This window comes from Medicago sativa, chromosome 8, assembly GCF_051527215.1.
Source record: "Medicago sativa cultivar Bolivia chromosome 8, Bolivia_mono, whole genome shotgun sequence".
Taxonomy (NCBI): Eukaryota; Viridiplantae; Streptophyta; class Magnoliopsida; order Fabales; family Fabaceae; genus Medicago; species Medicago sativa.
In genome coordinates, this window is record NC_140756.1 from 21,679,808 (window position 1) to 21,704,550 (window position 24,743).

General features: G+C 36.3%; 1 pseudogene; it reads left to right on the plus strand.

The window, feature by feature from the left end:
- On the plus strand, positions 1 to 23,251 carry LOC146897801 (uncharacterized; annotated as a pseudogene).
- The last annotated feature ends 1,492 nt before the right edge of the window (positions 23,252 to 24,743 follow it).

Genomic DNA, 24,743 nt, shown 5'->3' on the forward strand with positions numbered 1-24,743 from the left:
ATGCTAGAATCAGTATCGTTATTAACTAACAAGAAGCGGTACTTGAAGGAAAGAGAAAGCTATGGAGATAAGATTTTAAGAGGAAACGGCAAAGTCCTTACGATATCAATATCGTACGAGATTTATGGATTTTTGCTTAAAGAGTTCAAGTGTAAGTGCAAAAGGGATTTAGTAGAAGATTTTAAGAGTATGTAATCCGCAAGACTGGTAATTAGATTGTCAGATGAATCGACGTAATGGGTTTCGCTTCTTCATGTCAGGTTAGAAAGTTTTTTTTGAAGAGCTTGGAAGAGCTAAGAGATTTGTATAATCGTCAAGATAAGTAACGTAAGTAAGAGATATTGATGAGTCATAGATAGTCTATTTTATTGCTTTATTTAGTTTAGTTTTATTTAAGATTTGATTTGATTTTATTGCATTTTATTTCCTTTTAGAATATTTTACTTTAAATTGTCTTTTATTATATTTTAGGAACGAATATATGGTGGAAGGTGTCTTGGAGCAAAAGAAAGAGGACTGGAGCAAATACAGTACAAGAATACGAAGATACGAGACAAAAATATGTCTCTACCAAGTCAGAAGCTTGGCACGGCCCGTGCCAACATGTGGCACGGCCGTGCCACCCTCCAGGACCACTTTTGCTGCTTTTCTTCAAGCCCAAGTTACTCCGTTGCAGCTTTACTGTTTTGCCCTTATAGTAGCTTAGTTTCTAAGTCAATTGTAAAGCTATAAATAGAGTAGCACTCCATCATAAACATTCATCTTTTGTTCTCAGAATAAAAGTTCACTTTTATATTATTGTTGTTTTACTTTATTGCTTTCTCTCTTCTTCCCCTATGTCTACAATGAACGTTAGTGAGTAGACACTTCTTTGTCTTGGGATTGTTGGTAAGTCTAATGACATAATCCTAAACAAACCAAGCTTAAACCCTAATTTCTATGTAACCCTAATTTCTAATCTAGATTCACCGTCTTAACGTGGATTAACAATTATCAAACTGTGGAAGCGAAAGCGGAGGGTTTGATAATCGTTAATCCATCATCCCAAACATCAATTCATAAAGCGAGAGCGGAGTCTTGATGTTGGAACAAGTGAACCTAGACAATAATTGCAAAACAGTGAAATAGTCTTTGCAATTATTGAGACAAAGAGTAGTTTCAATCCTCTATGCATCTTCTAGTAATCATGTCAGCGAAATAGGCTTGGTTACTAGAAGTAAACTCTCACCGGACTTTCATCGGAAAGGTGAGGGGCTAAGGGAAACCGGTCTTTAGAAATTAAGGTGTAAACCATGAAATTAGATGTTTAAGTCTTGTTTAGTGAAGGGTTTGTTATTATGATAAACCAATAATCCCAAGGCTCTTTTATTATTATTGTTATTTATCTTCAGCAATTAACCCCCTATTTCATAATCTTTCTTCTCTTCTAATCATTCTCTAAAAGCTAATTGGATTCACAACTCCCTAGCGGAACGATACTCTACTTACTACTATTACTTCGATAGGCCGTGCGCTTGCGGTTTGGCTCTATCAAGTTTTTGGCGCCGTTGCCGGGGAGTTGTTGTAATTTGATTAACTTTTTAATAGTGATTAGACTAAAAAAAAAAAAAAATCTTTACTTTATTCTATTTTCGTTTTATATTTGTTTCAAATATATATATATTTATAAAAAAAAAAAAAATATCTTTCTCTCTCTCTCTCTCTCTCTCTATCTCTCTCTCTCTTTCTCTTTTTCTATTCTATCTCTAACTGTTTTGATTTCAGGCATGGCTCAAAACCTTTATCAATGGACCTTTTCTCCCCTTTCACCGCCTTGTAAAGCTTATGAAATTTTTGGTCACACTGGTGTTGAATGTCAACTAGGTAGTGTTGTTAGAAGTCCCGAGCAGGTAAACTATGGGTTTAGGAATAGTCAAAATTTTTTTCAAACCCCTCAAAATCTTTTTGGACAACAAATATCACCACCCAGTTTTGCAAACAACCAAAGAGTCTCTCAAAAATCCGACTTGGAACTTTTGATAGAAAATTTTGAATTAGATAACATTAGGCATAACCAAGAGTTTAAAGTCAAAGCTGGAATTTTGAATGACTCTCTCAATAGGCTTTCCGCAAATGTGGATTCTCTTTCTACTCACAACAAAATGCTTGAGACTCAAATCCCTCAAGTAGCCCAACAAGTAACCTCTTACCCACAACCCTCCGGAGTCTTCCCGAGTCAAACTGAAACCAACCCCAAAAGCCCAATAAATGCTATTACACCTAGGGATGGTAAGCAATTAGAAGACCCCGTTGTGGAAACCAAGAAAATTGAGGTTGAGGTAGAGAGTGAAAAGCCACAAAGTGAGAAAGTTGTAGTAGAAAGTGGAAAGCCTCACATATCACCACCATATGAGCCAAAAATTCATTTCCCACAAGGGTTTGATGAGTCCAAGTTAGATGAGCAGTTTAGGAAATCTATTGCAATCATTCAAAGCAAATTGTCATCTAAACTTAAGGATCCCGAGAGTTTTCCCATACCATGTGACATAGGATCCAAGACTATAGAAAGAACAACATGTGATTTGGGGGAGAATATTAGTTTGATGCCATTGTCCCTTAGTGAGAGATTAGGTATAGGATAGAGAAACCTATTGACCGTCAAGCTAATGACAATAAAAGAGCGCTTCGTGGGAGGCAACCCACACATTTAATTGTTTTGTTTTGTTTGTTTTTCTTTGTTTTAAGTTGTTTTGTAGGTAATTGTTCAAGTATGATTCAAGAAAAACTGAAAATTTTGAAGCCCCCTGACCAGAAGGTTGGCACGGCCCGTGCTAAGGTTGGCACGGCCGTGCCAGTGTTTTTGAAGCAAAATTGGCCAAAACCCACAGAAAGTTGGCACGGCCCGTGCCAAGGGTGGCACGGCCGTGCCCGACCTCTAGCCTTCTATAAACCCAATTTTTCTCTTCTTCTCCATTCATCCTCTAACACAAACCTCTTTCATCTCCTAAATCTCTCTCTAAACCTCCATAACCTTCAAACCTCAAACCTTCATATCTCCATCAAATCTTCACCAATCCACTCAATTATTTCACCAAACAATTCTAAACTTCATCCTAAACCAAACCCTCCCATCAAGAACAACTTTCATCCACCCAAACCAATAATTCACCAAAACCCTAAACATTCAAGTCAACCCAAGGTCAAGGTCTAATGGCTTCAAGAAGAAGTGGTAAGGAACCAGCAAGGTCTCAAGGAGGACCTCCCTCAAAGAAGCAAGCACAAATCAAGAATCATGGGATCAAGTTTAAGGACAACTCACAAAGGGATAGGTATAAAATTCTAATCTTTAAACCCTTGCATCCTTCTCGATATCATGATTCTCATACTTTGAATATGCTAGAGCTTAGAAATGATGCCTATAGGTTGATAGGAAGGCTAGGTTGGACGGATATGTTAGAACCTATGAGGGATTATGAGAATTTCACCTATGAATTTTTGAGTTCCATTGTTTTTACTAAAGACAGGTTGAATTATGATAACCCTAACCATAGAGTTTCTTTTAGGCTAATGAATATTGATTATGATATGTCTCTTCAGCACTTTTGTGATGCCTTAGGTTTTGCAAACGAGGGGTATATCCATGATTCTTGAGATCCTAGCCTTAAGACGGTTGACTATCAACCCGTTGTCTTTTAGGAATGTATCACCGACCTTAGCTCCTTTGTCACTAGAGCCAATAAAGCTAGCAACATTCACAACCCTGTACTTAGGTACCTTCAAAGGGTAATGGCTTGCACTATTTGGGGTAGAACCGAGCTAGGAAACACTAGAGCCGATGAGCTGTTCATGTTGTGGGCAATGCTCTACAAACCACCCCGTCAACACTTGTTTCTATTTGATTGATTACCTAGACTTTGTAGGTACTAGATCAGCCGGTAAGGGAGACATAGTGGTGGGTGGCATCATTACATACATAGGTAGGCATTTTTGCATTGGTGAGGATGAGGGGATCAAACAAATTTAGGGAAACAATAGACACCCTCATTGCTATAAATTTCATCAAACCTCGTCCACCACTCCATCACCAACTCAAGTTTAATGTGCCTATCATGTTTTTACTTCCTAACCCATCTCGGACTAGCACCGAGGTGGAAGCAAATTTGTTGTATGTTGATGATGTGCAGGTTCTTAGTGAGCAAGATGATAATGAGGGAGACGATGCTAACTTGCACCATGATGTAGGAGAAGGTGCTAATTGCACCAAGAGGAAGAGCACCATGACTATGAAACCGGTAAGCTCGATGAAAATCAAAGATGGGCATGGATGCATAATAGAGTAGGAAAGAGGTAGGAATGATGAGGATTAATGAGTTGTTTATATTGTGGAATATGCTTTTTAACCATCATATTAACATTTACTATTATTTGCTTGATTATCTTGTTTCAATTGTTAAAAAGAAACCGAATGATAAGGGTGATATAATGGTAGGTGGAATCATCACTTTGCTTGTTAGAAAGTTTGGGGTGAGTGTGAATCAAGGGATCAAGAGGATAGAGGGAAACTTTTGTCTAGACTTATATACTATCAATACTTTGTCCTCAGAACCCATGAACCTACTCACAATTACCAATATGAATGGAGAATTATTAGAGCTTATTGTTTGATTATTCTACCTAATCCGGACATAACTAATCCGGAGGTGGAGGAAAATTTGCTTTATGTTGGTACTAACCCACAGGTACATAATGATCGTGATGATGATGGTAATGAAGAAGAGGTAGGTGCAAACTTACACCATGAACAAGAAGCCGGTGGAAGCTATAATGATGAACGGCGGGCATGGATGCAAACCAAAGTTCAAAGAATAAGCACCGAGCAACAAAGATAAGGTGTTGAAAGGAACAATGTCCAAAGGAGCAATCGAATAAATGAAGAAAACAATCAAATGCTCCACAACATGATACAACACCTTCACCTCCAAAGGTCTACTTTATGAACTTCAATAAAATTGTGAGCTTTCCTTTTCCTTTACTCTTTCTTCTTCCTCCTCTTCTTCTACTTCTACTCCTTCTTCTTCTTCTTCTTCTTCTTCTTCTTCTTCTTCTTTTATTTTTTTTCTCTTTTTGAATCATTGAGGACAATGCTTCCCCCAAGTGTGGGGGGGGGCCTAATAAAGTGTCTAGAGTCGTAGTGTTCCCAAACTCCCTTGAACTTTATTCTTTTGTTTTGTTTTTATAGCAAGAGGCATGATTAGTAGCTTGTTTTTAATGTAAAATATGGCATAAATTTTTTGTTTTGTCTCTTCTTTAAAGGTTGTTTCTTGTACATGAAAGTGGTTTCTTGTGTTTCTTATGTTCTTGCTATACCCACATCTTGTTTTATTGTGAAAATCTCCAATGAGAAAAGCACCCAGTTGCAATCTTTGAGCAAGTGTATGAATAGGTATTTTAAGGAGCACGTTCTATCTTTAGTGTTAACTTAGACCCTTTAAAGTCTTAAGAGTAAAAGTAGTATAAGTTTGTGTGGGAAAATTAATCAAATTGTTCTTAATTGTTATATTCTTATTAATTTGTTAAATGTTAAATGGGGCGGGAGAATGGCACCAACATGTGGGGGAAAGGACAATCCCTAACTTCCTAATTGTGGTGGTGACTCCCTAATTTGAACCTAAAGTGAAACAAATTCATCAATGCTAGGGGGAAAGGACAATTACATCCAAAAAGACTTCCTACGCGGAGATGAAACAAACAATAAATTTGCAGCACTACTTAGGGTGATTTTGAATCTAGGGGGAAAGGACAATTACATCCGAGAAGACTCCCTACGAGGATAGATAGCCCCTAAGCATCTGCAGCCCCTTGTGCTTAATTGTTATATCTAATTTAATTTTAACTCGAATTCCCATCACTCTTATATGAAATGAAGAAAGGACTTTTCTCGGTTACTTTAGCACTAAGGATAGAACCTATTCCTCATAATATCTGTCTTATACAGGAGCAAGAAAAGGGTTGGACTGCACACACACACTCACTTGAGACTTGATGTTGGGTAGAATAGGTTCATGAGAAGTGTTTGAAGTTGTAATTAGTGTACTTGAAGCAAAGCCTTTCTTTTGAGACATTTGTTCTTAATATTGCCATAATCAAATCTTTTGTTGCTGCTATGTCTGTTGCCTTTTGCTTGAGGACAAGCAAAGATTCAAGTGTGGGGGAGTTTGATGAGTCATAGATAGTCTATTTTATTGCTTTATTTAGTTTAGTTTTATTTAAGATTTGATTTGATTTTATTGCATTTTATTTCCTTTTAGAATATTTTACTTTAAATTGTCTTTTATTATATTTTAGGAACGAATATATGGTGGAAGGTGTCTTGGAGCAAAAGAAAGAGGACTGGAGCAAATACAGTACAAGAATACGAAGATACGAGACAAAAATATGTCTCTACCAAGTCAGAAGCTTGGCACGGCCCGTGCCAACATGTGGCACGGCCGTGCCACCCTCCAGGACCACTTTTGCTGCTTTTCTTCAAGCCCAAGTTACTCCGTTGCAGCTTTACTGTTTTGCCCTTATAGTAGCTTAGTTTCTAAGTCAATTGTAAAGCTATAAATAGAGTAGCACTCCATCATAAACATTCATCTTTTGTTCTCAGAATAAAAGTTCACTTTTATATTATTGTTGTTTTACTTTATTGCTTTCTCTCTTCTTCCCCTATGTCTACAATGAACGTTAGTGAGTAGACACTTCTTTGTCTTGGGATTGTTGGTAAGTCTAATGACATAATCCTAAACAAACCAAGCTTAAACCCTAATTTCTATGTAACCCTAATTTCTAATCTAGATTCACCGTCTTAACGTGGATTAACAATTATCAAACTGTGGAAGCGAAAGCGGAGGGTTTGATAATCGTTAATCCATCATCCCAAACATCAATTCATAAAGCGAGAGCGGAGTCTTGATGTTGGAACAAGTGAACCTAGACAATAATTGCAAAACAGTGAAATAGTCTTTGCAATTATTGAGACAAAGAGTAGTTTCAATCCTCTATGCTTCTAGTAATCATGTCAGCGAAATAGGCTTGGTTACTAGAAGTAAACTCTCACCGGACTTTCATCGGAAAGGTGAGGGGCTAAGGGAAACCGGTCTTTAGAAATTAAGGTGTAAACCATGAAATTAGATGTTTAAGTCTTGTTTAGTGAAGGGTTTGTTATTATGATAAACCAATAATCCCAAGGCTCTTTTATTATTATTGTTATTTATCTTCAGCAATTAACCCCCTATTTCATAATCTTTCTTCTCTTCTAATCATTCTCTAAAAGCTAATTGGATTCACAACTCCCTAGCGGAACGATACTCTACTTACTACTATTACTTCGATAGGCCGTGCGCTTGCGGTTTGGCTCTATCAAGTTTTTGGCGCCGTTGCCGGGGAGTTGTTGTAATTTGATTAACTTTTTAATAGTGATTAGACTAAAAAAAAAAAAAAATCTTTACTTTATTCTATTTTCGTTTTATATTTGTTTCAAATATATATATATTTATAAAAAAAAAAAAAAATATCTTTCTCTCTCTCTCTCTCTCTCTCTATCTCTCTCTCTCTTTCTCTTTTTCTATTCTATCTCTAACTGTTTTGATTTCAGGCATGGCTCAAAACCTTTATCAATGGACCTTTTCTCCCCTTTCACCGCCTTGTAAAGCTTATGAAATTTTTGGTCACACTGGTGTTGAATGTCAACTAGGTAGTGTTGTTAGAAGTCCCGAGCAGGTAAACTATGGGTTTAGGAATAGTCAAAATTTTTTTCAAACCCCTCAAAATCTTTTTGGACAACAAATATCACCACCCAGTTTTGCAAACAACCAAAGAGTCTCTCAAAAATCCGACTTGGAACTTTTGATAGAAAATTTTGAATTAGATAACATTAGGCATAACCAAGAGTTTAAAGTCAAAGCTGGAATTTTGAATGACTCTCTCAATAGGCTTTCCGCAAATGTGGATTCTCTTTCTACTCACAACAAAATGCTTGAGACTCAAATCCCTCAAGTAGCCCAACAAGTAACCTCTTACCCACAACCCTCCGGAGTCTTCCCGAGTCAAACTGAAACCAACCCCAAAAGCCCAATAAATGCTATTACACCTAGGGATGGTAAGCAATTAGAAGACCCCGTTGTGGAAACCAAGAAAATTGAGGTTGAGGTAGAGAGTGAAAAGCCACAAAGTGAGAAAGTTGTAGTAGAAAGTGGAAAGCCTCACATATCACCACCATATGAGCCAAAAATTCATTTCCCACAAGGGTTTGATGAGTCCAAGTTAGATGAGCAGTTTAGGAAATCTATTGCAATCATTCAAAGCAAATTGTCATCTAAACTTAAGGATCCCGAGAGTTTTCCCATACCATGTGACATAGGATCCAAGACTATAGAAAGAACAACATGTGATTTGGGGGAGAATATTAGTTTGATGCCATTGTCCCTTAGTGAGAGATTAGGTATAGGATAGAGAAACCTATTGACCGTCAAGCTAATGACAATAAAAGAGCGCTTCGTGGGAGGCAACCCACGCATTTAATTGTTTTGTTTTGTTTGTTTTTCTTTGTTTTAAGTTGTTTTGTAGGTAATTGTTCAAGTATGATTCAAGAAAAACTGAAAATTTTGAAGCCCCCTGACCAGAAGGTTGGCACGGCCCGTGCTAAGGTTGGCACGGCCGTGCCAGTGTTTTTGAAGCAAAATTGGCCAAAACCCACAGAAAGTTGGCACGGCCCGTGCCAAGGGTGGCACGGCCGTGCCCGACCTCTAGCCTTCTATAAACCCAATTTTTCTCTTCTTCTCCATTCATCCTCTAACACAAACCTCTTTCATCTCCTAAATCTCTCTCTAAACCTCCATAACCTTCAAACCTCAAACCTTCATATCTCCATCAAATCTTCACCAATCCACTCAATTATTTCACCAAACAATTCTAAACTTCATCCTAAACCAAACCCTCCCATCAAGAACAACTTTCATCCACCCAAACCAATAATTCACCAAAACCCTAAACATTCAAGTCAACCCAAGGTCAAGGTCTAATGGCTTCAAGAAGAAGTGGTAAGGAACCAGCAAGGTCTCAAGGAGGACCTCCCTCAAAGAAGCAAGCACAAATCAAGAATCATGGGATCAAGTTTAAGGACAACTCACAAAGGGATAGGTATAAAATTCTAATCTTTAAACCCTTGCATCCTTCTCGATATCATGATTCTCATACTTTGAATATGCTAGAGCTTAGAAATGATGCCTATAGGTTGATAGGAAGGCTAGGTTGGACGGATATGTTAGAACCTATGAGGGATTATGAAAATTTCACCTATGAATTTTTGAGTTCCATTGTTTTTACTAAAGACAGGTTGAATTATGATAACCCTAACCATAGAGTTTCTTTTAGGCTAATGAATATTGATTATGATATGTCTCTTCAGCACTTTTGTGATGCCTTAGGTTTTGCAAACGAGGGGTATATCCATGATTCTTGAGATCCTAGCCTTAAGACGGTTGACTATCAACCCGTTGTCTTTTAGGAATGTATCACCGACCTTAGCTCCTTTGTCACTAGAGCCAATAAAGCTAGCAACATTCACAACCCTGTACTTAGGTACCTTCAAAGGGTAATGGCTTGCACTATTTGGGGTAGAACCGAGCTAGGAAACACTAGAGCCGATGAGCTGTTCATGTTGTGGGCAATGCTCTACAAACCACCCCGTCAACACTTGTTTCTATTTGATTGATTACCTAGACTTTGTAGGTACTAGATCAGCCGGTAAGGGAGACATAGTGGTGGGTGGCATCATTACATACATAGGTAGGCATTTTTGCATTGGTGAGGATGAGGGGATCAAACAAATTTAGGGAAACAATAGACACCCTCATTGCTATAAATTTCATCAAACCTCGTCCACCACTCCATCACCAACTCAAGTTTAATGTGCCTATCATGTTTTTACTTCCTAACCCATCTCGGACTAGCACCGAGGTGGAAGCAAATTTGTTGTATGTTGATGATGTGCAGGTTCTTAGTGAGCAAGATGATAATGAGGGAGACGATGCTAACTTGCACCATGATGTAGGAGAAGGTGCTAATTGCACCAAGAGGAAGAGCACCATGACTATGAAACCGGTAAGCTCGATGAAAATCAAAGATGGGCATGGATGCATAATAGAGTAGGAAAGAGGTAGGAATGATGAGGATTAATGAGTTGTTTATATTGTGGAATATGCTTTTTAACCATCATATTAACATTTACTATTATTTGCTTGATTATCTTGTTTCAATTGTTAAAAAGAAACCGAATGATAAGGGTGATATAATGGTAGGTGGAATCATCACTTTGCTTGTTAGAAAGTTTGGGGTGAGTGTGAATCAAGGGATCAAGAGGATAGAGGGAAACTTTTGTCTAGACTTATATACTATCAATACTTTGTCCTCAGAACCCATGAACCTACTCACAATTACCAATATGAATGGAGAATTATTAGAGCTTATTGTTTGATTATTCTACCTAATCCGGACATAACTAATCCGGAGGTGGAGGAAAATTTGCTTTATGTTGGTACTAACCCACAGGTACATAATGATCGTGATGATGATGGTAATGAAGAAGAGGTAGGTGCAAACTTACACCATGAACAAGAAGCCGGTGGAAGCTATAATGATGAACGGCGGGCATGGATGCAAACCAAAGTTCAAAGAATAAGCACCGAGCAACAAAGATAAGGTGTTGAAAGGAACAATGTCCAAAGGAGCAATCGAATAAATGAAGAAAACAATCAAATGCTCCACAACATGATACAACACCTTCACCTCCAAAGGTCTACTTTATGAACTTCAATAAAATTGTGAGCTTTCCTTTTCCTTTACTCTTTCTTCTTCCTCCTCTTCTTCTACTTCTACTCCTTCTTCTTCTTCTTCTTCTTCTTCTTCTTCTTCTTCTTTTATTTTTTTTCTCTTTTTGAATCATTGAGGACAATGCTTCCCCCAAGTGTGGGGGGGGCCTAATAAAGTGTCTAGAGTCGTAGTGTTCCCAAACTCCCTTGAACTTTATTCTTTTGTTTTGTTTTTATAGCAAGAGGCATGATTAGTAGCTTGTTTTTAATGTAAAATATGGCATAAATTTTTTGTTTTGTCTCTTCTTTAAAGGTTGTTTCTTGTACATGAAAGTGGTTTCTTGTGTTTCTTATGTTCTTGCTATACCCACATCTTGTTTTATTGTGAAAATCTCCAATGAGAAAAGCACCCAGTTGCAATCTTTGAGCAAGTGTATGAATAGGTATTTTAAGGAGCACGTTCTATCTTTAGTGTTAACTTAGACCCTTTAAAGTCTTAAGAGTAAAAGTAGTATAATTTTGTGTGGGAAAATTAATCAAATTGTTCTTAATTGTTATATTCTTATTAATTTGTTAAATGTTAAATGGGGCGGGAGAATGGCACCAACATGTGGGGGAAAGGACAATCCCTAACTTCCTAATTGTGGTGGTGACTCCCTAATTTGAACCTAAAGTGAAACAAATTCATCAATGCTAGGGGGAAAGGACAATTACATCCAAAAAGACTTCCTACGCGGAGATGAAACAAACAATAAATTTGCAGCACTACTTAGGGTGATTTTGAATCTAGGGGGAAAGGACAATTACATCCGAGAAGACTCCCTACGAGGATAGATAGCCCCTAAGCATCTGCAGCCCCTTGTGCTTAATTGTTATATCTAATTTAATTTTAACTCGAATTCCCATCACTCTTATATGAAATGAAGAAAGGACTTTTCTCGGTTACTTTAGCACTAAGGATATTTATTTGGTTGTGGCCCAAAATATCCCATTTTTCTATCTTCTTTCTCTCTCTAGGTTAGAGAAAGAGTTTGGCTCTCCCTTCTCTCTAACCCCATCGCCCTCTTCCTCTCTTCCTCCCCATCAATCCTTTTCAAATCTTCTTCCTTAATTGGTAAGGTTTTAACCTATGTTTCCTCAAGGTCAAAGAGAAGTATGGAGGCTTGGTTTTTGTTTGAATTTCTCCTTCACCTCTCTAGAAACTCCTTTTATCTTTTCCTCTCCATAAGATCAATTCTTTTAAGTTGTTAAGTGATGAACCAAGCTTGGGTGCTAGCAATTTTGTAAGAAAGAAACTATTATGAATTGAAGTGAAGTTTTGAGGTTGATTTCATCTTGAAGTCAAGGGTTAGGGTTTGGATGGTTTGAGTGAAGATGATGTTAGAAGCTTGAGCAAGAACATGTTATGGTGTCATCTTGATCAAAGAAGTGATAAGAAGGTATTATATGGATTGTTTTCATTAATTTTCCTCCTCAAGAGAAGTTTATGGAAAATTAGAGTTTTGGTGGAAGAAGCTTGGGTTGGAGTATAGAAGAACAAGCAAGGATTATGGTACTTAGTTTGCAAGAAAGAACAAGAATTTTGAAAGGTATGATCAAAGAAACCATGTGATCAAAAGCTAGGGTTTTGGGCTTGGATGAGCTTGGGATTTGATGATGCTTCAAGAACTTGATTAGGTGAGTTCCTTAGTTAGTTTCCCACCCTTTGGGATTGTGTATTTATCTTGCAAAGATAATATGTATTTTTAGGGTTTTAAAGTATAAGTTAGTTGCCCCTTTTCTTACCATGCTTGCTATACTTGTGCACACTTGTTCCAGGACTGTTTTTACAGGTTTCTAATGATCCTAAGGGTCACATAGCACTTGGAGATGCTTGGTTTGAGGTTTTTAAGTCAAAAATATCAATTTTGAGGTTGCAGGACTGTCACAGCTCGCCACGGCGAGCAAATGGCTCGCGAGGCGAGCTAGGAGGCCGAACAGGGGGTCCTGCTCGCCCCCAACTCGCCATGGCGAGTAAGAGCTCGCCTCCCACACCAATTTACTCGCCTAGGCGAGCTACACAGTGGGGAAACCCATTGTTTTGCTCGCCTCAGGTCGTTTCGGCGTTTCGCGAGCGGTTTTTCTTGTGCAGTCTTTTTAAGAGAAATAAACCCCTCAAACCAAGGTCCTAATTGTTCAAGTTTTAAGAGGAGACTTTCTTATAAATGAAACAAGTAATTGACAAGTATGGTAAGGCATGGTAAACGAGAGTATGATGTTTGAATCGGGTAGCAAGATAAATCTTAAGGAAAGGGAAGAACTAGAGCCTCGGTATAGTTATTGAGAACTAGAATAGTTAGAAAGAAAAGAATGCTTTGCATTAGTAATATGCTTGATAGACGCGAGGTAATGAGAGTATTATCTTCGCATAGAAGCAAGTGCCATGCGAGTATGGCAAGACGTGAATCGATTTTATATCCATTCACAAAGTAAGTTAAGCAAGCATATAGTTACCTCTAGTGGGATCGTCTAGGGATCCGAGGTAAAAGAGTTAGCATGTTAAGTTAATTTTCATGCATAAGACTAAGACTTATAAGAAAGAAAGAGTGTTATGTCTTTTGTATTCCTTCCAAGGTTGGGTACAAAAGGTTCTCCAAGGGGGAATGGGGTAAGCCGTAAGGGACCCGCACGTTCACTAAGGGAGTCCGGTGCGCTCTTGCTAAGCACTACACCGGTAGCAAGGGATTAGCTTCCGGGGTTACTCCACTCGGGACTATTCCGTAAAATGAACTCAGATAAGTTGTTTGTTACACGCTAACATAATCAATGAAGCTAACTATGCATATTCATCATACATTTATGTGTGTTATGTCATAGAGCCTTGGCATAGACTGTCAAGAACTAGAAGAATATAGAAGTAGAAAGTCAAAGCTAGCAAGCTAGAAAGAGTCACTCCGGTGGCAAGAATAAGAAAGTTTATTAATATAACTTATCCAAGTAAGTAAGTAAACAAGTTAAGAGAGTCATACCGTCGACGATCTTAGGTTTCCCCTAATCGTCCGGTTAGAGTCGTGTCATGAATTTAGCAAGTGAAGGCCTTGATGCGTAGATCGTATCTTGGCAATGCGGTCTTAGATCCCCTTAACCGCCATGACACGTATAAGAAGAGAAGCCTATAACAAGTTAGGAATATTAAGACGGCCCTAGCAAGCACCGCCATCTAAGAAAGCAAGTCCCCACACACGTATAATCAACCGGCAGGTTGTATTGTAGACACGTGGTGACTGTAGGTTTCCCCCGTGGTTGCCTATAGCCTAGGGTTAGGTGGAACTCACTGAGACATTATGTCTCATCCCAATCCTTATTTGTTTCAGATATCAGGATGGATTAGCAAGCTAGTAGCCGGATGGATGTTTCAGCAAGTGTTCGTTCGTATCAGCTGCGGCAGGATATGGATATTCAAGGATGTCTTTATTATATTTTAGAAAAGTTGAGTTATAATCTTATTGTACGAACGCATTTGTTGTATATGATATTCATTCGAACTTTTATGTTGTAAATTTTTAATGTATCCAGTACTAAACTAATACACATGCTAGACTTTCTAGATACGTCTAGTATGGGTGTTACACTGATTTTTTTTTTTTTTGGTGTTTTTAATCGCAACTCTTTGACAAGAAGTTCCAAGACTGGAAAACCATTAACATGATTTGGCAGTCTAGATCCTACATTTTTGTCAATATTCCCAATTTGTAAATTGAATAAGTGGTATGTAGAAAATAAATTAATTGATCAATATTTTTTTTATAGAAATAGAATAGAGTAGTGAACGTTGATATACATTTACCTTTTGTGATTAGATGACAAAATACAGAGCTAAAAATTAGTTAAAAAATTGTGGTGTGGTAAAGGGTATTTGTGGTGCGTTTTAAATCAGTTTTGAGGTATAAATCATCCGGTCCAAAAATAAAATGATATGCGTTTAGGTTTATATTGAAAAAAACAAACTGATCCAATATAATGGTCTACATGAATATGTTTTTTGATATCCAAATTGAAAAAATGTAATTAAAATTATATTCTTTTTATAAAAGAAAATTTCTAATTTAATTTTAACTATAATATGACTATTCCTTCAAAAAAAAAACTAATGTGACTATTTTCTATCAATGCACTTAATGAATATTGATTTCATAATATCACTTTAAATTAATTTCTCTTTAATTCTCTTTTGGTAAAAAAAATATGTAACTTTACTTAAACCATCCACAACAGAGCACCATAAATTAGGTGCTTACATTTATTTCATATGTCCACATCACTCATTTTACGGTAATACTTAATAAGCATCATTTTTCTCCAACCCAGCACCTCAAAATAAATTATTAAACAGGTCCCACAAATAATTTTATATCAATACATTTTAACAACATTTATTTATTTTATTAAGATTTATTAAATGAGACTCATCAAAAATGAAGAGAGAGAGGGTGTTTCCATAGCCACAATTTTCCATAGCCACCCATATATTATTCTCCACAATGGGGGTGCTTATTTAATGTGGTGCTAAATAGGTGAAGCACTCATCATTGTGGATGGTCTTAGATGTGATTAAAGAAGAATGATTTCATAAAATCCATTTAGAGTAATTTTTTTTTGCCAATAACTATAATAATTTGAAAATTATTAAATAATCACAGCTCTAATTGTCTTCTTTCTATTTCGTTAGTTTTTCAATTGTCTCCTCTTCGTACATTTTTACAATTAAATGATATCAAAAGTCGATTTTGTTTATGATATAAAACAACTTCTTCATTTTCAAACAAAAAAAAATTAAAAATTTCATCAATTTATCGAAAATATTTATACAAAGTCCTATTCTCTTTTGTCTCTATCAGTCGCTAATGATTTTTTTAGAAGAAGCCAAAACAAAATTAACATAAATAGTTATCATCCTAATACAAGGTGTGGTTGGAGTCGTAACCTACAAAAGTCATACACATATACCACGAAGCCAAATCGGTTGAACAAAAAAAAGCTAAATGGACATTCCAAAATAAACTAAGACCATCCACAACAGAGCACCCTAAATTGGGTGCTTACATTAAATTCGTATGTCCACATCACTCATTTTACCATAATACTTAATAAGCACCAATTTTCTCCAACCCAGCACCTTAAAAGAAATTATTAAATAGGTCTCACAAATAATTTTATATCATTACATTTCAACAAAATTTATTTATTTCATTAAGATTTATTAAATGGGACCCATGAAAAATGAAGAGAGAGAGGGTGCTTTCATAGCCACCCTTCTCCATAGGCACCCATGTATTATACTCCACAATGGGGGTGCCTATTTAATGTGGTGCTAAATAGGTGAAACACCCACCATTGTGGATGGTCTAAGAGATTTTTCCCCAAGTATGCTAATCAAATAATAAATTACAAGACATGGCTTTGAGCTATAATACTAATATTGGGAAGCATCTTTCAACCAATCATTATTTTGTTAAAGTTTCGAATATTTTCACTCGGTCGTATATGATCATTTTCATAGAAATAAACAGTTAATTAGTCCCTAAACTATCACTCTTTCAATAACTTAATCTCTAAACTATTAAAATCAACTAAAAGATCATTAAATTGAATTTTTTACATGGTCCACTGGTGAGAAACTTCGCAGAGTCTTCGCCTTAGACTCTGCAATTTCTCAGGAGAGTCTTTGCCTTAAAATGCATCTATAACTATGCATTGAATTTTTTTTTATCCTTTCCTTTTTGGACTTAGATATAACTTAAGTAAAGTATTGATTATTTAAACCATTTGGTTTGGAAGAAAAAGATGTAACACATGTATGTTTTTTTTTTTTTTTGTCAGCAGACAAAATGAAAAGTATCACTTGAAATTAACAAACACAATTGTGCGGTTGAAGTTCAAATTACCTGAGTGAAAGTGTCCAATCTAACAATATAACGACATTGTCAATCGAGTTAGATCTTACAAACATGACAATATTTTTTTAATATGGCAAAATGAAATATATTAAACCAAGAGAAGATTCCAACTTGGGCAAGAAATGCAAGGCTAAGACTCAAAAGAATATCAAGTTATATTACAAACCAAACACCGGCAATAAAAAGCAACAAAACAATACATATGAACCAAAACAAACACTAGCTAGAAAACAAAGTTCAAACACCCGCCGGCAATGAAAATCAAAAGCTAAGTGTTTAGCTTTCAACCACTAAAGATAACACACATTTTTGTTATAAATGCTTTGTTTATTTTTAATAGATATGTAGATGTTCTCATTTTCATTTTCAATAAATCTAAACCCATTTATTAAATTTAATGGTGTTTTTATATGGTCCATCAGTGAGAGACTTAATAGAGTCTTCATCTTATAATCCACCTATAACTATGCATCACTTTTTTTTTTTGGTTATTTTCTTTTTTGACTTAGAGACAACTACAACAAAACATTGATTTTTTAAACAAGTTGTTTTAGAAGAAAAAAACATGTAACACGTGTATTTATTTTGTCAATAGATGAAGTGACAAGTACCATTAAGACACATAAAATGGAAATATCCAACGTGGATGGTCGTAGGAGTCAAGAATGAATATGTTTAAAAAATTTGAGACAATTTTTAAGAAAATGATATAAAAAAAAATTTACAAAATTATTATATTAGACAGGACAATTTTTCATATCGCGACATGAATGCATGAAAAAAAATTGTACAAATTTTTCTAAATAATATGTATCAAATAATTAAAATTAGAGTTATAAATACATAAATCATAAAGTTATGAACCTTTTTCAATATTTTTTTTCTTTTTTCCCTAAAAAAACATTTTTTTCTTTTTTAAAAAATTCACATTAATAAAAAAAAAATATTTAGAATGGAAAACTAATTTCGTATTTGTTTTCCACCCGTTGTTTACTCTCTCTATTAATAATATAATTATTGTAATTTATTGATTTAATTGATTATAATTAAATTCACAATTATATGTTTAAATTCAAATATTAAATACTGAAAACAGAACACAAATTTATGATGGAGATTTGGTGTTAACTTTGTCTGCATTCAATAGAAAGTAGCTTCAAATAGTTATAGTCGCAGTGATTTTTGGATGTCAAACTATTAGATTAGTTTGAATCTTAATTCGGTTCCACCACCGATCTTTCATATTCCATTTATTTTTCAGGTATTTTTTTATTCTTAATTTTTTATCAGTAGCTATCTATAATAGACTAATAAAATTAACTTATACTTAATTGTTGCAGTTCTGGTGATTCTGTTAATAAAGTCAACACAGGTATGGTGGAGGAACTTAAGGAAATGGTTGACGTGTTTAATAAATATGCAAATAAATTTCATCAGGTGCGGGATCATGTGGAACAGGGCGGAACACCAAACTTTTTGGTTAGATTTCTTGGAAGACATAAACGGGACGCGAGGATGCACAATCTACTGACATGTGACGAAGTTGTTGCTCTAATTATTGGTGATTCAAATGATATGGAGAATGGCAGAGATGTTGATGCTAGAAATGCAGCCGAGGAGTATAAGAGGTTGTATGAAACTGAGCCTTATTTCATACCTTTACAGTATCCTCTGTTGTTTCCTCGCGAGGAGGATGGTTTTAGTACAAATATTCCAATTAGATCTGTTGACCATGGAAATAAGAAGCGGACACGGATAATAGTTACCATACACGAATGCATTGCATATAGAATGCAAGACAGGGTCGTTGAGTATGGCAACGTTGTTAACTCGAGGAGATTGTTGCAAAATTTGCTGTTGATTGCTATACTATGATTGAATCGCAACGGTTGTGGTACATTAGAAAAAAAATCAAAACACCATAAGGTGCGGCATTCTGAATGGTTTGCACGAGGCAATGGATTGGGGTGAAACTGATGCGTCTAACGTTGGATGAAAGATAGTGTGACCGCCGTCCTTTACGGGTGGCAGGCGTTACATGTTTAATAATTGTCAGGATGCAATGGCAATTTGTAAGAAATATGGATATCCCGATTTGTTTGTAACAATCACGTGCAATTCAAACTGGCGAGAAATTCAAGATTTTCTTAAAGAATGAAACTTAAAGGCATCTCATAGACCTGATATTGTTTGTCGAGTGTTCAAAATGAAGTTGGATAAATTGATGTGAGATTTTAAGAAGGAAGAATTGTTTGGCAAAGTAGACGTAGATATATATTGTAATATTATGACACCGTCTTTGTCTGCATAATAAATTTATGCAGGTATACATTGTAATACTATGCGGTATACATTGTTGATGTTTATTTATTTTTTAAATAAATTATTACACCATTTTCGTCTTAAAATAAATTATGACATCATTTTTGTCTTAGTAATAAACAGGTCATAGTCACGTTATTTTCGAGTGCGAACTATTGTGTTGATATTGCCAACTGTACTAACAGTTATTGTTTTGTTGGCAGGCATGTACACAGTCGAGTTTCAAAAAAGAGGTCTTCCGCATGCTCATATCTTGGTGTGGTTGAGTTCAGGGAACAAACTGAAGACGGGTGCTGACATTGATAAGATCATATCATCCGAGCTGCCTGACAATACACTTTATCCAAGACTTTATGATGTTGTTTCTTCTTATATGATGCACGGGCCATGTGGTGGTGCACGTCCCTTCTCGCCTTGCATGGACAGGGGCAGATGTACGAAATATTATCCGAAGGATTTTAAAGGAACTACGATGATAGACGACGAGGGTTATCCGAGGTACAAACGTCGCGATTTTGGGATACATGTTGACAAGCAGGGGGTCCAATTGGATAATCGCTATGTCGTTCCATACAATCCACATCTTCTCATTAGATACGTAGGTCATGTAAATGTGGAATATTGTAACAAATCCAACTCCATCAAGTACCTTTTCAAATACGTTAACAAAGGCCCTGATATGGCATTGATGCAGTTGTCTGTTGACGGTGATAATCGTGATAAGTCCAAGCCGGTTGATGAAATAAAGCAGTATTACGATTGTCGTTATGTTTCACCTTGTAAGGCTGTTTAGAGGATATTTGCTTTTGATATACACCATAAATGGCCTCCTGTTCTCAAACTAACGTTTCACTTGCATAATGAACAATCGGTACTATATGACGGTGATCATGACATCGAGGATGTGGTGATGTATAACGAGAAAGCGTCTACCATGTTTCTCGCGTGGTTTGAAGCAAATCGTCGGTATGTAGGCGTGCGATCTAACGTGTGCTGAATTTCCAACAAGATTTACTTATGAGAAGAAAGACAAACAGAGGCAGCCACATAAACTAGGATATCAAATTGGAAGGCTTCATTACATGCCGCCTGGTATAGGGGAGTTGTACTACACGAGAATACTATTGACTGTTCAGAAGGGTTGCATGGGATATAGATGCATAAAAACAACTAATGGCCATACCTATGACACGTTCCAGGAAGCATGCTCTGCTTTGGGATTACTTGACGACGACAGAGAGTTTATAGATGGTATCACGGAAAATGGTGAGTTAGGATCAGGCCATCAATTGCGTTGGTTGTTTGTGCATCTCTTAACCACTAGCACAATGACGAGCCCTGATATAGTATGGGCTGCGACATGACAGTTACTGTCCAATGGTATCTTATTTGAACTTAGGAAACATCTGAATATTCAGGGTAATGTCTATTGTACTTATTACGAAATCTATGCACCATTTTTGTTTTCTTTACGATCTAATTTTTGCATTTTTTTTCTCTAGCTAAAAAGGCACAGTTTAGAAAAATGTTTAACATAGTCGTGCTCAAAGTATTTTATGCCTATCTCAATAAATATATTTATCAATTTAAGTAGTGATAATAAACAAATACAATATTCTTTAAAAAAAAATAAACAAATACACTATTAAATATTTTTTTATTTCATGACAACGGGTTTATACAGCAATATATAGAATAGAATGAAAGGATTTAAATACGAGTGTATACACGTAGGAAAATAATAACTTAAGTAAAACAGAAATAAATTCAAGGCTACCTAACAAAGTAAACACACCAGAGAGCTTTTCACTATTTTTTTTAGACGACAAATATTATTCTTCGTTGAGAGTGCATAGGAAACGCCAAGCACTCGCAGAAATGAACAGAGGATGAATACAAGAACCAACAAAGGCAACACGCCTGCACCAAAAAAATCATGAGGCCGAGGTGTAAACTAGGTTGCCTTAATCAAAGACCAAACCCAGCAAAGTACCACGACAAACTGTGGTGCTACCTACACGAGAGTACCCCTGTCTAACAATCTAATGCCCACAAAGATCCTCTAAAAAATCGCAGCTGCACTACAACAAGCCGAAATACCTGCAACTAAAAAACAAAAAAGCCAAGCGGACGCAGCAACAATTATGCACACACAGAAGCCTCCCAGCCAGCGGCTACATCACGTAGTAGCAGCGCAAAATTGACACCAACACACCCATAGATAATGCAAACATCATAAGGTTAATGCAGGACCTACTGCCAACGCCATAAAACTATCATATATAGCTTTTCCACTATGTATATCTTGGTTAATTTGATCACATTTTCTGTTCCTTAATTGATTATTTTTTCATGTTATCTAGATTAGCGAGCTATCATGACATCATTTTGTAGCAGTTCCTATATCTATTTATTTTCGCGTTAAATAAATAATGGCTTGGGAAATCCTTTACAAATAAGCTTATTTTTTTAGTTTGAGTTAAGCTGGAGAAGCTTTTTTCGATTAAGAATTGAGTCGTGACTTTAATATCATTTTTTTCTGTTGCATTGCATATATTCTCTTACTATCATTTTTCTTCAGGTGTTAATATTAATTTCGTGACTTTACATTTAATATGAAAATCTGCATATCGGTGACGATGACATGAAGAACCTGTGTTTGATTGAAATTGAAATGCTGCTTCAGGAAAACAGACGGTCACTTACTGACTTCAAATTTATGCCCATGCCAAACGCAGCAGACATGCCAACTTTCACAAACAAGCTTATCGTTGATGAGCTAAATTACAACAAAGTTGATCTGGAAAAGACACACACTGATCTGTTACTGATGCTGACTGATGAACAAAGATGTGTGCATGACAAGATTATGGTTCTGACGACGGTGGTTTCTTTTTCTTATATGGTTACGGTGGTATTGGAAAAACCTTTATATGGAAAACATTATCGGCTGCTGTTAGATCGAAGGGGTTAATTGTATTGAATGCTTACGATGGAAAAGGATAGTCCTAGAGCAGATCTGGTGCGTGCTACAAAGTTGATAATTTGGGATGAGGCTCCAATGATGCACCAATGGTGTTTTGAGGCAGTTGACCGATCATTGCGTGATATCATGTCCAAGAACGATCCCCTAAATGAGGTTAGACTTTTTGTGGAATGACAATAGTTTTAGGTGGTGATTTCAGGCAGATATTGCATGTTGTCCGAAAAGGAACGAGGCAGAATATTGTTGATGCCACAATCAATTCATCAAAGATATGAGCTTATTGTAATGTGTTGAGGCTTACTGTTAATATGAGATTGGGTGCATCTTCGGTACCTGCGGAGCAGGAAGAAATTGCTAATTTTGGCAAGTGGATACTCTCAATTGGAGACGACAACGACACTTCGGATGAGAATGGTGAAATGAAGGTAGAAATTCCTGAAGATTTGCTCATGTCGGACACAACAAATCCTTTGATGTCACTTATAGACTTTGTGTATCCCGATTTGAATGATAACCTTGGTGACCCGCTATTTTTCCAAGAAAGGGGAATACTCGCACCAACGCTTGATTCAGTTGAGCATGTTAACGAATATATGATGTCACTGATTCCAGGTGAAGAGAAAGAGTATTTAAGCTCTGATTCTGTTTGTCGATCGGGTGAAAATTCTGATGTCCAAAGCGAGTGGTTCACAACGGAGTTTCTTAATGGTATTAAGAGCTCTGGAATTCCAAATCACTGGTTGAAACTAAAGGTGGGATGTCCAGTTATGCTGATGAGAAACATCGATCAGGCCAATGGACTGTGTAATGGTACGAGGCTGACAGTTACACATCTAGGGAAGAGCACGATAGCTGCTACCGTAATTACAGGAAAAAGGGCAGGTACCAGGGTATTCATTCCCGGGATGAATCTTATTCCGAGTGATCCAGGACTACCCTTCAAATTCAGGCACAAACAAAATTTCCATTGACACTTTGTTTTGCAATGACAGTAAATAAAAGTCAGGGTTAATCTTTATCTCGAGTGAGAGTTTATCTTCCTAAGCCCGTGTTCACGCATGTACAACTCTATGACACTGTCTCTCGAGTTAGTTCTAGAAAAGGTTTGAAGCTGCTCATCTTTGGATGAAAAGGAGACCACAAATGTTGTGTATCGCGAAGTTTTTCAAAAAGTATGATCATTGATTATGTTTTAGAATTGCTGTTGCTATAACTTAGGAAACTAAAGTTGCGTATTGTTTGGAAGTCGTTTTTTTTTTTAATTTCTTTGTAAGGCAGACTGTTCATTACAGGACATGCAATTTCTATATAAGCAGATCCTCCTGCTATTGACTTTTAGTTGATGCACTTTTCAGGTATAACAATACGCGGAACTTTTTCTTTTACATCGTTGTTACCCTAAAATACAATATTTACATTAGACCATTTGTTTTGTAAAAAATAAAAACAAATAACAATTGGTGTTTCTGTAGCCCAAACTATATTTATACACACCCGTAAAAAATTTAACGTTTGCATTCACAGAGTAGGTGTATACATCTGACACTGACTATTATATAAAAAAAAATACAAATATTTTAGTTTTAATGATTAATAAAATACATTATGTCAACAAATAATAATATACAGTACGTCGGCGTATTTTTGCAAAAATATTGCATATGCTAAGTTTAACAATGAGTACATCTTATACTACAAATAATTAGTATAAGTATAAATCCAAATACTTTAATCGTTATGTGCAATGTTTAGATATTTCAAAATATATACAAAATTAACAAAATTAAGATGATATTTTTTTCCATATCAAATTTAAATTATAACCACACTTATAACTTTAAGATAACATAATATAAAATCTATACATTTAATCAAATTTTTTTTATTTCCCCGTGCTTGGCACGGGTCACTATACTAGTTAGTCAATAAAATACCAACCACAATGTCACCCAAGTGCTACCCATATACTACCATCAATTCCATCATCGTGACAGCAATTCGAAAATTGAAAAAACATGACTATGTCCAGAACTTTGTCACGAGAACCCTGTACCTTCCATTTGAAGTGGAAGAAGCAATTCTCTTTTCCTCGCACTCACACCTTCACAACTTCAATATCAATACCTAACAACATAAAATCACACAATAACGCCGCCATTAAATTGAAATTCAAATGTCACTTAAACCAAAATCACAATTCCAATTCAAAACCAAAACCAAAACCAAAACCCCTATTAGAATCTCTTGCAACCACAATATGGAACACACTTCGAAAACCCGTCGTAGCCGCGATGATATTATTAATAGGAATTCTATTGACTACGTACAATCCAAACACGTCCTTAGCAGCACCATCTGGAGGTAGAATGGGAGGAAGAGCATTCTCTAAATCATCTTCATCGCCGAGTTCTTCGGCTCCATCGCCGAGTTTTTCTGCTTCGTCTTCATCGTCCAGGAGTTATTGGGCTCCATCGTCTTCGTCTTCGTCTTCATGGTCCAGGAGGAGTTATTCCAGAGTTCCATCGCCACCGAGTCCAGAGTTTTCTTACTCTGCTGAGCCTTCTCCGTTTAGGGTTGAGCCTGCCGTTTCTTGTTTCGATCTCTGCATTCGCCTCTTAACGTGTTTCTCTGCTATAATTTTTTTTGAAGTATTATTGATTTTAATTTTGG